We start from the raw sequence: 17428 nt of genomic DNA on the forward strand, positions 1-17428 counted from the left end.
CTCCCTTAGGTTTTTGGCAAGCTAATTTTAAACTACACCTTGTTTGTTGTTGTTGCCATGACTGTACGTCTTGCCTCCTGCCTCACATTGGCGGATGGTCAACCAGTGGTGGATCTGCACCAGTTAACTTTTTTTTTTTTACTAGATTTTTTTTTTTAACTAGATAATGGTTTAGAGCAATTCCAACAGTTTTCAATTTTCTTTATTTTAGGGGCATTTAGTTGGACTCTTTTATGGGATGAGGACATCTTGAGTTTAATTTTGCCTATATATAAGTAGGAGATAGTTCCTGCCTCTAGCTACTACGCTTATACGTTGAGTTCATTTCCCATTAGTGAGGTTAAACAGTATTAGAGGGCAGAAGACTATTCCTTCTCATCTCTTGTTGCTGTGTTGGTGCTTTGCTGTTGAAGATGTCTTCGCTTGACCAAACCATTACAGCTGGGATCATGAGTGTTGATACATGTAACACTCCTAATCATGTTAGTACTCTTATGTGTGTTTGTGTATTCATCTGTAATATATATGTATATGTTCTTATAAATTGATCTATGATGATTTAGTGTGTTGCATCATGTTTTAACAACAATTTCTCAGAAAAACAAAGAAACACAACTCTTATGAAATGCTACGTTAAAGACACTCTAGCATTGTTACAGCGCAGCAATCAACAAGACAACAACCAACACAGCTCACATATATTAATCTATGCATGGAAACATGTTAATAATTAAGCTGTTGCATGGCTTTTGCATGATCCCATCAGGCCATCACATGTGACCGTATCTCGAAAGAATGAAATCTTCTGAGATGCATATTGTATATAGAGTAATATTTCCATCATATTTTTTCTGTTTTTAATAAGTCTCCTCTTTATATGTGAGAAGTCGTGAGTTCAACACACAATAAACTAGTTGTAGTATATAAACAATTTATTTAATAAAAAAATAAAAATAAAAATCCACATATATATCCTATTTAAAATAGCAAGTCATAGCCCTTGAGATTAGCCAAGTAATTGGAGGTGGAAACAAGCTACAAAACTCTAGAAAACACAATAAACATTATTACTTAAGCCATCACGCATGACGACGCACTTGGTACGTTTTGTGGTCTTGAAATGATCTATATGTTGTTGTCAATTTGTCATGTGAGATGGAATTAATGAAAACGACCAAAAAACCAAACAAGAAGAAAGAAACACACTTGGAGGCAAACGAGCCACATTTCTTGTTCTAAACTCTATAGGCTACAAGGAAAAGATCTCAATAATATTGGATCTCCCGGACAACCCAATTAGGCAATTACGACTTTCCGCCATATTTATTTGAGTGAGGCAGGAGCTTGCGTGTGGCGCCACAGGGCACGCACCTACAAATATCATATATATCAAAATTTTATTTTCTCTCATTAATTGCATATAATTGGAATTGGTTTCTTATCCAGCGAGAGGACACGAAATTGATAGAGAAATATTTTCTGAAAACATCATATACAATTTCTGACCTTAAATATGTGCATTGATTTTATCGATTTTTAAAGTAACCAATAACTAGTGTTGCATCTCTCGAGGCTAGAGCTTTTTTTTTTGTTTTTTTTGAAAGAAATGGCTGGTGCAGCGGCTCTCACGCCTTAACCATTAATGAAACCATAGAATACACGGGGGAGACATAGTGCCTTAACCCCAAATTACAATAAGCCTCAAGAGAATCACTCGAGATAATAACAGGCGTCTCATCTAAGAATATGCATTCTAACATGCACCTTTTAGCGAAGAGTGTTCTACGGGCTACTCCATTCGCTTTACAATTGTGGTGACAAACCGGAAAGATAATGCTCACTCGGAGCCATGAGTTACCAATACTATCAGCTTTCCTAGTATGCTGCCACCGGAAATATAACCCGGTGACACTTAGTTTCATTCTGCCACTAGGAGGCTGCGACCATTTGACAAAGCAAGGAACTCGCCTCCTACCTAGAGCAGACATGGCACGCAAGGTGCGCAGGCCGGGATAAAGCCCACATCTCCAAACCAAAACGTGGTTAGGACTTATTAAAAGCATAAAATATGCTGCAACAAAAAAACCAAACAAGCTGAAAATTAAAATCAATATAGCCCTGATTGGGCCCAACACCATGACCCAGGCCCAAGACCCGACCAAAAATGTGGAAAAGCCCCACCAAGCTCGGAAGAGTTCCAGCCGCATTCCCACAGTCGCACACCCACCACCATCTGCCGATCGAGCCTTCACCGCCGTCGCAGCACTGCCGTGAATACGCGGCCACTCGCCGGACGGGAGATGACAACTCCCATTGGCCAGATACCAGATCTGGAATGGGTTTGGCACCACCGATCGGTTCAGATCGGATCGATCTCCCCCTGGCAGAAAGATCTCCGATCCCAGCTTCCCTCCGTCGCGCGGCCCCCAACTCCGTCGAGCCTTAGCACCCCGTAGCTGTGAATGCCGCCTACACCGCCCTCTCAACCCCGACAGCCACCATCGAACCCGACCACTCTTCCAGCCATCCCAATCTCCTTTCCCCATCCTCGATCCGGATTTCAGACCCAAATCCTCCACCAACCAACCAAGCAGCCAAAGCGGCGCCAGAACACAAGATCCCGTCCGACGACAACGTCGCTAGGACGTGACGCCAGACGGAGAAGCAAAACAACTTTTTCTGGATCTAGCGCGTGGAGGCGCGTTCTATTCTCTCAGCTTTGGAGCATTATTAATGAATAAATTTTAAGGAATGAAGAATAACTAGGGCTCTTCTTTAGTTGTTAGGATTTGATAGACTTGCGTTTTGATGGGGCAGCTGGCAATGGCGGAAGCAGAATAATTTTCTCGGATGGGCTATAGAAAGCTACGTGATATTTTAATATTATACACAAACTATATAAATTATAAATAAAATATTTTTGTACATAATTTTATATTTCTATATATTTGTTTAGAAGTTTCATGATGTCACTTGGGCTATAGCTAAGGTTTCAAATTTCTCCAAAACTGCTGAAATTTCCGTCGAAATTTTTGAAATTTTCGTAATTTTGAAGTACCGAAATGAAATTCATATGCTATATCATTTCGGTCAGGAGTTTCCTGAAATTTTCTGAAATTTTCCGTACATTTCCACTAAATTCTTAATTTCTAAAATATCTACACACACAAAATATATTTAAAAATTCACACCGTAATTTTGTCTGAAATTTCTTTGAAATTTTTATGTCACCGACAATGAATTTTTTACTTCATACTTTCATGGAGAAAATATGAAATTTTTTTTTTTGCAATCAAGTTGAATACAACAAAAAACCTTTTTGCTTTTATCTGCTACAAAGTTGAATGCTCCAACCACAACATGATTCCTTTTTTGCTTCGTCTCAAATGTCGTATGCTTCATACAATGAAACACCATATTGGGTAATTCCATAATATCCAATAAATGGATTGCATGTTGAAAGAGATCAACACACATACAATACCCATGTGATGAAGTACCAAAATCATTTTCAAAAGAGAAAAATTCAGTCACCGTCCCCAAACTATGCTGCCAAGGCCAAGTTGATACCCAAACTCTCAAAAGTATCAATGTGATACCCAAAGACATATTTTGACATCAACGTGATACTTCCGTCAAAAATTTCTAACGGCGCCGTCTGTTTGCTGACGTGGCAAGCACGTGGGCCCCAAAATAAAGTGAAATGACCAATTTACCCTCTCTCTTTTTTTCTGTTAATTTTTTTTCCTTCTTCTTCTTCTTCTGGGATTTTGTTCTAGTCAAACCGCCGCAAGCTCCGCCACCACATTTCCTGGGCTATGGTCTCTACGGCGACAAGTCCACTGAGATGCCTCCCTCTACCAAGAGTCCAAGACACAACCACAACCAACGCTGTACCATACTCGACCACCCCCACCAACAGTGAACATTACACCACCATCGCCACCAACAGTGAACCATACACCACCACCACAAGAACTACCACCAACGACGAAAACAACAACATTCCATACACACACTATAATCCCAACAAGAACAGCAACTACTACAACAACAACTACGAGACCAACCAAAACGGGATGAGTGACACAAGATTTACAGTAGAGAGGCTACAACACTCCCACCACCACCACCCCAACCACCCAAAACAGTAATAGCTACTACAACGTTGAGAGGCAAGGCATGAGCGACACAAGGTTCTTGGAGAATGGTAAGTACTACTACGACCCCAACAACGAGAACAACTACAATCAGAACCAGTACAAGAACTCGTTTGCAACCTGCACCAAATTCTCCACCCTCATTCGCAACGTCTGATGGACGACCAAGGGTCGCAACGTCTTCCTCTCTGATCTCGTCTCCGCTGCCTCCTCCGATCCCCCCGACGGCTGGTGACTCTCTCCCAAGAAAAAAAAAAAATGCCTTCTGCTTCTTCTTCAACTTCACTCTTCTTCTTCTTCTCTCTCCTCCTCCTCTCTCTCCTCTCCTTCTCCTCCTCCCAAACCATCACCAACGCCGCCAAGATCCTCTAAAATTCCTGCTACAAATCCATGTCCCATTAGTCTTCTCAAGCGGCCCAACCACTTTGTACCCAATACCCGCCGCCTCCGCCTCTATCTCCTCCGCGGTGTACTCCTATTTCGACCCACCACCTTTCGATAAACTCCCATCGTCACTACTATACCCAATTTCATCGTTGTCGCCGTCGCCATCTTCTTCACTGTCGCCGATCATCTTCAGCACCAGCAGGTTCAATTGGGAGATTCAGCCCCAAGAATCTCGGCTACTTGGCGCCGCAAAACCCTTACCTTTGGCAGTCGAGATCATCTGGCGAAACCCAGCAAAATGAAAGACTATTGGGAGGCAGTGTTGGGATCAGGAAGAAGAAGAATCGGAGGGGGGGGGAGGGAGAGAGAGCGATCTGTTCATGTTTTTTTTTTTTTTAACTTTTTAATTTTTTAATTTTTTTTAATTAGTTAGTAGTGAAAGACTATTATGCCCTTGACAAAAATACCACATCTCTGACACGTGCTTGCCACGTCAGCAAACAGACGACGCCGTCAGAGATTTTGGACGGAGGTATCACGTTGATGTCAAAATATGTCTTTGGGTATCACTCTAGTTAGTAAAAAACGGGACGCGTATAATTCGGCAAAGAAACGTACGTGTATTATTCGGTTTACCTAGTCTAACGATACGGTCAAATATTCAGTCAAAAAAACGCGATATGGCAAATTTATAAGTTTGAATTATACGTGTACAATTCGGCCAGTAGTAGAAAAAACGGGTTCAAAAATAAGGATATATAAAACACTATTTTTGTAAGAAAATAACTAATAATCTACTCTAAACTCTTGCTTTATTTTATATCATTTATGATATGTGATAAAACATGAAAAAAAGGATATGGCACCCAAGTAAAATATAATCAGGCGCTTGAATTACAATACGCTATACATAAGTTTTTCTTTAATTATACGCATACTAAAGTTTTATACGCGTTTTAATTAACTAGCGCTTTAATTTTTTTTTCAAATTCCAAGTATTTTTACTCCGTATAAAACGGATACGTGTATAAAACGTGTTTTAAAAGGTCGAACTCAATAATACGCAAAAAAACTTGAGTCTACAATTTCAATACGCCGTACTGAAGTTTTTTTCAATTATACGCGTATTGAAGTTTTATACGCGTATTAACTAACTAGGGGTATCACATTGATACTTTTGAGAGTTTGGGTATCAGCTTGACCTTGACAGCATAGTTTGGGGACGGTGACTGAATTTTTCTCTTTTCAAAATTCATGTACTTGCGAGCAGTATTGTATGATACTAAATGGAAACAGTTTAACTAGCTAGATAGAACCACATCGTAGTACCTTTTATATTCCTTTTGTTGTACTTGTTCATTTTTATTCACGGAGTTTTGGTATTACGTCCCCCAACCCGCCCCGTTTTAGTTTTCTAATTATTAGTAAAAAAAAGGTGATGCCAAGCCTTCCACTGGGTTCCAGCCAAAAAAAAAATTAAAAAAAAAAAAGTAAATCACATTTACATTATCAATATACAACACATATATAATTACACATAGATAAAAACACTACTTTAGCAACCTACTACAGTACTAGTTAACTACTCATCCATATTAAATATCACAATTCTATTATAAATGTATAATTTTAGGGAGGTTACATTGTAAATAAGTCTATTATAGGTTAATTAGTTTAGTTTATGTAAAAATTTTATTCAAAAATATCATTTTATAAATGCAATTAATGTGATTTCTGTTTTTTTTTTTTGAAAGGGTGATTTCTGTTTAATGACATATAGTTTGTGTGTCTAGTCCAAACTCTTATTACTTGTCTGGGTTGTAATAGGGTTAGTCTTACCGATATCTACGAAGATATTTCAATCATTGTATGATTCAGTTACCTTGTAAGATGCAGCTGATTCTTTGCTTGTAATCCTCTATATAAAGAGGTCTCTATTATCAATGAAAGTACAACTCAATTCTCTCCCAAATTGTGATTCCCTAAAACACGTTATCAGCACGAAACCCTAACTCTGAAACCCTAATTATCGTAACCTTCAAACCCTAGTTATCTCCGCCGCACACCTTGGAGCCCTTGATCTCAGGAGTCCAGAACCGGCTGCGGAACCACCAGAACCGGCCAGAAAAGCACCGAACCGGCCACCGAAATCTCTGAACCTGTCTAGTTAGCCTCGCTTGCCTGCACGCGCGCCCCTGCGTCTCCTGCCAAGCATGTTAGCCTCACTTCAGGTCCTGGTTAGCCTCGCTCTACACACGCCCCTGCGTTAGCCTCGCCTCTGCCCAGCGCTAGCCTCGCTCCGCATCTGCGTTGTTAGCCTTGCTGACCCTTACTGCCTACCCCGCGCACGCCTCGACCTACACGCCAGCACCCCGCGCACACCTGTTCAGCAGATTAGCCTCACTCGCCAAGGCCCTCGCGCAGCCCTCGCACACCCCATCGACAGCCCGCCTGCACGCACAGCCTCAGCGTCCCCTACACGCACCCCTGCAACACCCTAGGTGCCCCCTGCATAGCAGCCTCTGCTTTCTGTTAGCCTCTCTATCAGCAACCTCCAGCCAAGTTCCGGCCAGCAACTAGTCACTGCCGGCCACTGGCAACTTTTTTCGGTCAGATTCCAGCAACCCTATTTCGAGGTATTTTTTTAGAGGAAATTACTAATCACTCTCTGTACTTTTAGGGTGTAAACAGTTCAGTCCCTACTATCCTAATTTTAGCAAATTACTCCTTAGACATTCAAATCTCACATAATGTGGTCCAAAATGACTATTTTACCCCTCACTTCCTCTTTTTTTTTTTTTAATTCTTCTTTTTATTTATTTATTTTTTATTTTATGTTTTTTGCTTCTCTCTCTGAGCTCGATCTCTCTCTCTCTCTCTCTTTCTCCCAATTGATTTCAAGAGTGAAACTTTGCTCTCTCTAAAACATGTGATGCAGAAAGAAAAAGACCCAAGAAGAACAAGAATATTAAAATGAGATTCAGAATATCAGTATATGCAAAAGAGGAAGAGAAGGAGGAGGAGGGTCACAAAACGATGGCGTTTGAGGCGGAGAGACCCGACCCGAGAAGCCCATTACAGCCGTTGAAATTGAACAGAAGGTCGACAAGTTGATCGCTATGAAATTGGGCTCCCCTAAAGAGTCCATATTGAAGCCGAGTTCGCTGGTCTGCAAGCGGTGGCTGAGCTTCCGATCCGGAAGGCGATCGGAGCCGTCCAGGACTCGACGAGCAAGCGTGCGTGTCGGCGGTGTCAAAGCGACTGGGGAAGATGCGCGATTGGATCATAGCGCTCAAGGCGTTGATGCTGGTGCACCGCCTCATGAACGACGGCAACCCGTATTCCAAGACGAGAGGATTGATTTGATGCTTTTGGAGAGGAAGAGTGGTAGTGGTACTAGTCCGGCCAGGGACCAGGCGTCTAATTCTAGAGACAGCGACGGTCTAGATCTTATGACTATGATAATGGAGGGGGAATGAGGAGCTCAAGGTCTTATGGAGACGTGAGTGAGTCTATGGAATCGGGGGGAGAGAGAGAGAGATAGGAGAAAAAAAAAGAGGAAGTGAGGGGTAAAATAGTCATTTTAGACCACATTGTGTGATATTTGAATGTCTGAGAAATAATTTGTTAAAATTAGGATAGTAGGGAATGAACTGTTGACGCCTTAAAGTACAGGGAGTGGCCAGTAATTTTCTCTATTTTTTACTAAAAGTTCCTGCTTTCAAGTACTTTTAATTCCTTTCTTTTCTCGGGGACTTTCAACCTCCTTTCTTCTTTTGTGGGGAGACTTAAGCCGAACTGTGGGGGTTCATGCTATCTCCAAGCTTGGAACTTGTTGAGATCTCTAAACTTAGAGTTTGTAGAGAATTTATGATCGACCACTTACATCATTGTTTCGATCTAATCCAATACCTCTTAAAATAATTTTTGGGAGCGTCTACGCTCATAAATTCCTAATTTCTTGGGAGCGATTACACTTAGAAATTCCTAATTTCTTGGGAGTGATTACGCTCATAAATTTCTTTTGTTTTTGTGGTAGCATTTTTTGCTCCGAAACTAACCCCTTTTTCTTGTTCTCTTTCAGGATGAGTAACCTGAACAAACTGGACTTTACTCCATTGTAAACAACTGACACTGGATATCACAAGTGGGCTCGTGATGTCCGCCAACATCTCAAGGCCCAAGGAATCCTAGATACTATTCTTGAGCCTAACTAGGACGTGCTAACTGTTGAGCAAGCTCAAGCTTTGGATGCAAATAGAGCAGCCTTGGAGGCAAATAAGGGGAAAGCCGTCATCTTAATGACTCGCCATATGGATGATTCGCTCCAGTACAAGTATCTGAATGAAGAAGACCCCAAAAGGCTGTGGGTCTCACTCGAAGAATGCTTTGGCAACGTCCGTGACTCCCTGACCTAGAACTGAGATGACATAATCTCCGCTTCTGTGATTTCAAGATAGTTCTTGATTATAATTCAAAAGCACTTCGCATTAAATCCTTAATGGAATTCTGTGGATAAGAGATCACAGATGCGATGCTGATTGAGAGGACTCTCTCTACCTTCCCCGTCTCTGCTATGATGGTTGCTAAGAACTATCGAATCGATGTTACTACAGGATAGAACACATGGTTTTATGAGCTTATTGGAGCCATGAATGTTGCTGATCGAAAAACATGACAATATCCTTGTGAAGATCTATAATTCGAGACCCGTGGGAGCATAGCTTATTTCAGAGTCTAATTATAGTCGCGCCCCAAAGGGAGGGCGCCAAGAGGGAAACTTCTGGACGTTCTAGTCCATATAATCGCTCTACTTGGGAAGGTAACTGCCAAAATAGGTGGACACAAAACCGAAGAGGTCAACGTGGAAAGAGAGAGGGAAGCAACGCCTCTAGCCATGTTGTGGCGCTACCAACACTAAGAGCCATCCTAATGACTCTTTCAAAGTGCCTCAATCATGGGAGTCTGAGCACAGAGATGTATGTTCTCAATGCGGAGCATCCGGTCATTGGGCACACATTTGTAGAGCTCGTGAGAGTGTTGTCACCGCCTACAAAGCATATTATGAAGTAAGAGAAGCTCACTTTATGGAATAGGAAGATCAAGAAAGTGATCTCAAACTAAGGGTTGAAGACTTCAAATCAGGCCAAGATCAAGAGACTGGCGATTTTGAATAAAGTCTTTATTTTTTCAAGAGATGTCATAGGCAATTGCTATATGTTTTTGTAGTAAATGTCATTGGTTTAGTTTTTCTTCAACTAGGCTCAGCCAAAGTAAGTGTGATGTCTAGGAAGGTTTTTAGATAAGTGGTACTTAAGCGAGTCTTGCTCCACCGACATCTCTCTACTCACCTGGTCACATTTATTTTGGAGTTATCGAAAGAAGTCAAACGACTACTATTGTTTTGCATTAGCTAGTTTTTGGATTAGATTTTCTTTTGGTCAAAGAAACAATGATGTACACAGTTGGCTTATGAATAAAATTTCGAGTTCTTTTCATTATGACTCCATTTTAATTCTGAGCATATTCCTCTGTGACTATGATGGCAGGGCCATCAGGTTTAGTTCAAGGACATGGAATGGCCCAAATTCCGCTTGCCAATTACACCTTGATTACTGTCACAAAAACTCTCTACGCTCCTAGGGCGAATCGAACCCTATTGAGCTATTCGAGCCAACGGATTCCATGCTGAAACGCATGTAGAGAACAAAAAAGAGTTCCTTTGCAATATCTCTAATGATTGCGAATAAGAGCGCATCTTAGAGAAATTTATGTGTCTCTCTAGTAGTTTTTATGTCACCACTATTCAAGCTATTAAATCTAATAAAGTTATGAGAGAAGATTTCTTGGATTTAGACACATATTGGCTTTGTCACGACGGGATAGGTCATCCTAGTCATGATATAATGATCCGTCTACTAAAGACTTCACACAGACATCCATTCTTTCGAGCGAAACGAAGTAAGAATCCAAGGTTGATTCCTGGACTAAGAGTGACCACCGCAACTGCATGCCTCTGGCGCCGCTGCCGTCTACACCGGCCTAGGGCTTGTGAAGTCCCTATCCGTGATGCTATGGATGGTGTCCATCATGGTGATGATGCCATTGGTGATGTACAAGCCATCAACTTTGCTTCCAATAGCATTTAAGACGCTCATGCCTAACCAAAATCCTCATTGGTTGTTTCTAAGGCCTCTTACTCGTTCTACAAAGCCTGTTCCTTATGAAAATTAGGACCGAGACCGTTATATACAAAGGATATGAAAATACTCATTCTGTTCTTACATGGAATTCGAGGGAATCCTGTGGACTGACTCAACCAACGTGCAGACGTTTAAATATTACATGATGTTGGTTAACACGCAAACATGCTGGTCACGTGTTGTGACATTGTCCACTTGTCATGCTGCTTCTACTATACTCTTAGCATATATCATATGATGACGAGATCACTCCCCAGATCATCCCATTCAGTCAATTGGGCTTGACAATGCTAGAGAGTTTACATCGAAGACTTTCGATGATTATTGCATATCACTGGGACTGATGTTGGACGTCATATCCCCACATACGTACACACCCAAATAGTCTGGCGAAAACGACTATGATGGTAGCCCAGAAATTGGTAATGCACACCAATCTCCCTATATCCTCTTGGGGTTATGCAATATGTCATGCAGCTATGCTAATTCGTCTATGACCCACTGCCACTCAATCTATCTCTGCGTTACAGCTAGTGATTGGGTACAAGTATCTCGTACTTACGCATATTTGAGTGTGCCATTTATGTGCCAATTGCACCATTACAACGCACCATGATGGGTCCTGATAGACGAATGGGCAAATACGTTGGATATGAGACTCCAACAATCGTCCGCCACTTAATACCCATGCCATGCCAGGCGATCTCTTTACCGCTAGATTTGTGGATTGTCACTTTGATGAGACAATTTTCCCGTCGTTAAGGGGAGATAAGTCTCATCTCGATCCCTGTGAATTGTCTGGTCTGTCCCCACTATGTCTTATCTCAATCCCTGCTGAAGTGACGAGATCACACATATCTGCTGCAAACATGTCTGCAAGGATGGATGTCCCTACGAGAGGATGTAGTGCCACCCAACATGGAGGTAGGCATGACACCAACGCCATAGATTGTGGCACTCTAGCATCACAGGCCATGGCCCCAGCTAGGATGTGTGGGAGGCCCGTGAGTTTGAAGGATACTTTGGCACAACCCAATCCTTTGATCATCGACACTCAAAATCCGTCTCATGAGAATGTTCCAGATTAAAGTTTTCGTTGGGGGACGCCTCAACGTCAGAATATATTCCTGAGAATATAGATGACAGAACCTGACCCGGATTTCACCCTGAAACCAGAACCGAGCCTGCTGGGCCCACCTTAGGTGAAGTTTTACCGAAAAATCGGTAGAACCTCCCCCTAAAATTGATTATCCAAAGTTTACAAAACCTGGACATGAAACTTAACTGATCTCACAACCATATATACATTCTAAATAATTACATTCCAGGTATAATTTACATCCCGAATACCATTCCACCTTAACACAATCATGACATTCAAATTTTCAAACATTAGCATTTCTCCAAATTAAACCAGAGCAGTTCTACGAAATTAAGCCGATACATACATAGGTAGGTTAAGTGATAACCTACGGTCAAAACGGAAGCGCCGGATCCTAGACCTCACTTTCCTGGACGCGACCTCGGCAAATCTGAAATCTGGGCATTTATAAAACCAAATGGCCCAGGGCAAAGCTTTTAAAATCGTTAGAGTGAGTGGACAAAATAAAGTAATTTACGAAAATAATTAACTGAATGCTTTCCCATTTTCTCGTTATTTAAATCCGGCATGTAGTGCAATTTATGAAATATCCCCAAATTCATTTCCTTTAAAGTCAACCTTTTCGTGAAAAACATTCGATGACTAGAGAGGGCTGCTGACTAGTCATCTGATGCCATCTGGATGGGACTGTCCCCTAGATGAGGGATCGGAGGGGACTGTCGACCAGAATTTAGGAGGCGGTGGTTAGAGGGGACTGCCGACTAACTACCTCATGCCATCTGGAGGGAACTGCCGACCAGATGACGCACCGGAGGGGACTGCCAACCGGAATATTTTGGAGGAGACTGCCGACCAGATAATATATGCCTGCGCCGAATAGTAGTCTCATTGTCAACTAATTCCTTTAAAAACTCTTTTCTTCAACAAAAAATCACATTTGAAAAGTTATTTATTTTATAGTCACGAATTAATCCCATGCTTGAAGATCCATACTGCATGCACAATTTAATTTAAAACAAAGGTCCACTCACAGGTAAACCTCGCAGCTAATTAATCATGCTGTTTGCTGGTGTCCTCCTCGCTCGTGAGCTCAATACGTGTTGTACAATTTGGAAGCATATAAATAACTATAAGAAGAGTATTCCCTCGAAAATTAACAACTCATTTACTCATCAATTCCTCTAAAATCCAACTCTTCCGATTTAGAATTTATAAGACTCGGATTCGGAATTCTTAACGATTTCAACATCCTCAAATCCTCTTTAATATTCACAAGTCCTCTTCTAACATCCTAATCAAACTCAACTTCAATCCCCAATAAATAATATAATTATAACCCATAAGTTATAAACAAATCCCTCCGTTAAAAATCGAAATTCAATATTTCCGAACACCAAGTGTGGCCAAAGGTTTCCAAATCGCTAGGGTAAAATTTACAAGTTAAAATCACGCATTTATAGGGGCTGCACGAGCCACAAGGCGTCGCCACTGGCTTCACGTGTTGCCTTTCCAACTTCCAAATCCGGCGAAACCACCTACACTACAAAGATCTCCACAACAAACCAAACAACTTTTGTACCTGCAACAACAATCAATTCCAAATGGATTGGCCGAAAATCAATCCACAAGCAAGGAAATTCGGTGAAGCACTGTTCACCTTTGATTCCTCCTCCTCCAACCAAATTGAGCTGCAACAAAGGTACAACGATGATCAGCGACACACCAGCAACCAAAGCCACGAAGATTTTTTGCCGGAAATAAAAAACCCAACCAAAATTTCAAAAACCCCGATCAGAGCTTCCTCCCTTCGATTTGTTCAAACCACGGTTACCCAACATGAAATACTCACCTGAGATGGAAGATGAGGAAGAGAGGAAGCTTTCCAACAGGTGGAGCGTCCGGCAGTGGTCTGACGGCGAAGAAATCACCGGAGTTAGCTCGGGTGGCAAAAATGAAGGGGAAGGAGGCTGGATTGGGTTTCTCCTGATTTTGAGTACTCTTTCTCTCTCTTCTTTTCCCCTTTCCACAAATAGCAATCCATTTTAAAAACCCAAGCTATGAATAGTAACTTCCATTTTCGATCATAACTTTTCCGTTCGAATTATGTTTTAAGCAAACTACGTGTCTACGAACTCAGTTTAACGTGTTCTATGACATTCACAAGAAAATTTCCTAAATTATCGGATTAAAGAAAAAGTCAACTCTTCTTCCACTAAACGGTAAAACATAACCCACGAAGTAAAAAAAAAGGTCCTTTACAAATGATAAATAATAATAAGCTACGATTTTGGGTACGGGGTATGACAATAGAGCTCTCTGAAAATTATACTAGTATACATGAGACTTGGGATAGAAACTCCATCATGATTGATGATGTATTTCCGCATTTTGTTGCGCACGAGTTTATTGAGTCCGATGATATTGAACCATGCTCCGTTGATGAATGATGTCAACGTAGAGAAATTTGGCCTAAATGGAAAGATGCGATGTAGGTTAAGTTGGATCTCTAACGAAGATGAAGGTTTTTCGAGCCAGTGATACCGACACCTCCTAACATAAAACCTATTGACAAATAGATCTTCTTTAGAAAACGTGATGAGAAAAAGAGATGGTAATATCGCCTTATGGCGCAAGGCTTCTCACAAAACGCCCTGGAATCGAATACAATGACACATATTCTCTCGTAATGGATGTCATTGCACTTCACTACCGTGTCAGTTTGGTAGTTTTCGAATAACTGAATATGCAGCTTACGAATATGGTCACTTTGTATTTTTATGAGGATCTAGATACGTTGTATACATGAATGTTCCTGGTGCAAGTCAAGTGATTCTAGACCATGGAGCGCGTTTACAATGAGGTTGAAACACTCACTAAGTGACTACTTGATTGGGAAGGGATATGTAAATGCTCGCGCGTTTCTATGACATGTTCCGAATTCTATCGCGGTTCCTGTTGGTGACATGATCTTTATTGGAAGCCTTAAAGAGTTAAGGGAAACCGCTGAACAGTTGAAATCCGAGTTTGAGATGAAGGATTTCGGGAGAACACGATTATGTCTCAGTTTGAAACTTGAGCACCGTGTTGATGGATGCTTAGGCATTTTGACAAGGTCAAGCCTTCAAACACGCCCATGATCGATCCTAAAAAAGATCCTCTTCGTCCGAAGAATGATGACGAATATGTGCTAGAGGTAGAAGTGCCCTACTTGAGTACAATAGGTACATTATTGTACTCAGCTCAATGCACAAGACCAGACATCTCATTTGCAGTGAACTTGTTAGCTAGGTATTGCTCTGCGCCAATGCGACGCCATTAGACTGGTGTAAAAGATATCTTTCAATACTTGAGATGCACGATTGACATGGACTTGTTTTATCCTTACAGAGAGATGATGGATTTGAACCCATCACACACTAGGAACGCCACCAACCAGCCTGCGTCCTCTATCTCCATACCAAAACGACATTTGTGTTTTGGAAGGTTTTGCTGATATTGGGTACCTCTTTGACCCACACAAAAGTCATTCCCAAACTGGTTATGTGTTCACCATGGGTAAGACTGCGATATCTTGGAGGTCTACAAAACAGACCCTAGTCGTTATATCTTCGAACCATGCAGAGATTATTGCTCTTCACGAAGTGGTTCGTGAATGTATATGGATTGGATCCATAATTAAGCATGTTCAAAGCAATTGTGGTTTGAATCCTATAGCACAAAGTATCCACTTCTGGCTCCACCCTTGCCACCGACAATGTGTATCTTCTTGTTGTAACGAGCTAGCACATGTTGGTTTTAGGAGTCTTCGGTACACGGCTTGAAGATACACGCACCGCTAAGATTGAACGGTTTTGAGTGATAAATAACGGACCGCATATATGGACGGCTGAGATTGCATAATTGGTGTATGTCGACTTGCACTGCCGAGTATAGAAGAATTTTCGGTTGGTTTTGGCTTCTCCTCATTTTCTGCATTGGTTTCTTTGGCCACATCCTACTAGACGCATAATTAATTGTCGGGATTTGTTGCAATGTAGGGAGGGTGTGATATCCAAATAACATATCATTGGTAACTATTTGGTAAAGCACATTTTTTTCTTTTCTTTTGGCAAAGCAGTCAAGCACCATTTAGTTGAGCTCTAGCTCCCACAATTGCAGGTTCAGAATATATTCATTTTTCTTAGTCTAGAATCCAAATTGCTATTAGTAGTGTCAATTAGTTAGCCATTGAAACTAAAATCTAACAGAAAGCAAATTCAAGCATCAATAATGTAAAGCAAGAGACGGTGCTTTTCTGCAAATAGAACTTTGATGGGGAAGATTTAGTGTTCTTTTGAGTTTTTTGTGTTTTCAACCCCTCTAATAATTTGAGAAACTACATAATGCTTTAGAATATCGATGCTTCTTGCATGTTAACCATTTATCAGCTAACGGTTAGATTTCACATTAGGGAAGAGAGCATCAATATAGATCACACCCAAATAACTGATTCAAGTTTACTTCACTTGTGTTACTTTGTTTTGTTTTTGTGAAGCCGTTCATTCACTTTTGTCTTAGTTTCAGATAGCGAACTTAATTTTTAAACTTATGTCTTTAGTCCCGACTATCGTCGAAGTTTTCTGACTATCATCCTATAATTGAAGAGGTTGAAGTTTTCTTACCCCTATGATCACTTATGTTGTAACTTTTGTACGTGTACTATCATGTACCTTCCAATACATTTGTTTCTTCTCTAAGAAAAGAAAGAAATGAGTTTACTTCACATGGAATACACTAGGAAATCTAGGCCTCATCAACTGGCCTGGCCCGGCCCATTCATAGCGGGCTTGGACTGGGCCGGGTCGGACCTTACTACATTTTTAAATAATAGCGGGCCGGGCTTCATTATAAATCGCAAGATCCAAGCTCGTCTATATAAAGCGGGTCTTGCGAGCTTTTTCAGGCAGAGCTGGATAACCCTCAATTTTTTTAGGCCGGACCGGACCGGGCTTTATTCACAAAGAAATCTTTAAAGATACTATTTTTTTCTTATTGACTTTTATTTTTATTTTTGTGTTCTTTCAAGAATGTGTTAATAGCTTCCTATGTATTCACAGAGACTATAATTTTATGCTATTGCTACTCCCAAAGTTTAATAAAGAAAAATTGATAAAGAGTTGTTTTGTTGTGCAGTAGGAACAATGTTAAATTGTTGTTGCACAGTCTGAAACAGATAGTAATATATATGACCTTACCAATAAGAAAATCATATATATACGACCTTACGATCAGTAATGTATAACCGGCCTCCATATATAGGTATGTATTAATACAGATCCTATCTAGAGTGAGGCCCCACTTTGAAATTAATGTGTGAGGTTAGAGTTTAGGGTCACTTTTCAGTTTCATATCCACATCTCGACCATTTAGTTTTTAGGTACTAATGTATAGATCATCTCTGCGAAATTGATGATCTTTAAGGTATCTAACTCACTTAAACCAATGGACGAACTGAATCTGTCCACTCTGAACCGCACTAGCTTTATGACAGTTATCAATGCGTCAACGACCATCCATTTGGCTGAAATTTTGCAGAG

The 17428-nt window shown here is 40.9% G+C and overlaps 1 long non-coding RNA gene across 1 annotated transcript; it reads left to right on the forward strand.

Annotated features, from left to right (window-relative positions):
* Positions 1 to 6635: 6635 nt before the first annotated feature.
* On the forward strand, positions 6636 to 8531 carry LOC133712522 (uncharacterized). The gene is made up of 2 exons (XR_009847451.1): positions 6636 to 7183; positions 7486 to 8531. It is a non-coding gene; the product is annotated as an uncharacterized LOC133712522 (long non-coding RNA).
* Positions 8532 to 17428: the final 8897 nt, after the last annotated feature.

This window comes from Rosa rugosa, chromosome 5 (genome assembly GCF_958449725.1).
Source record: "Rosa rugosa chromosome 5, drRosRugo1.1, whole genome shotgun sequence".
Classification (NCBI taxonomy): domain Eukaryota; kingdom Viridiplantae; phylum Streptophyta; class Magnoliopsida; order Rosales; family Rosaceae; genus Rosa; species Rosa rugosa.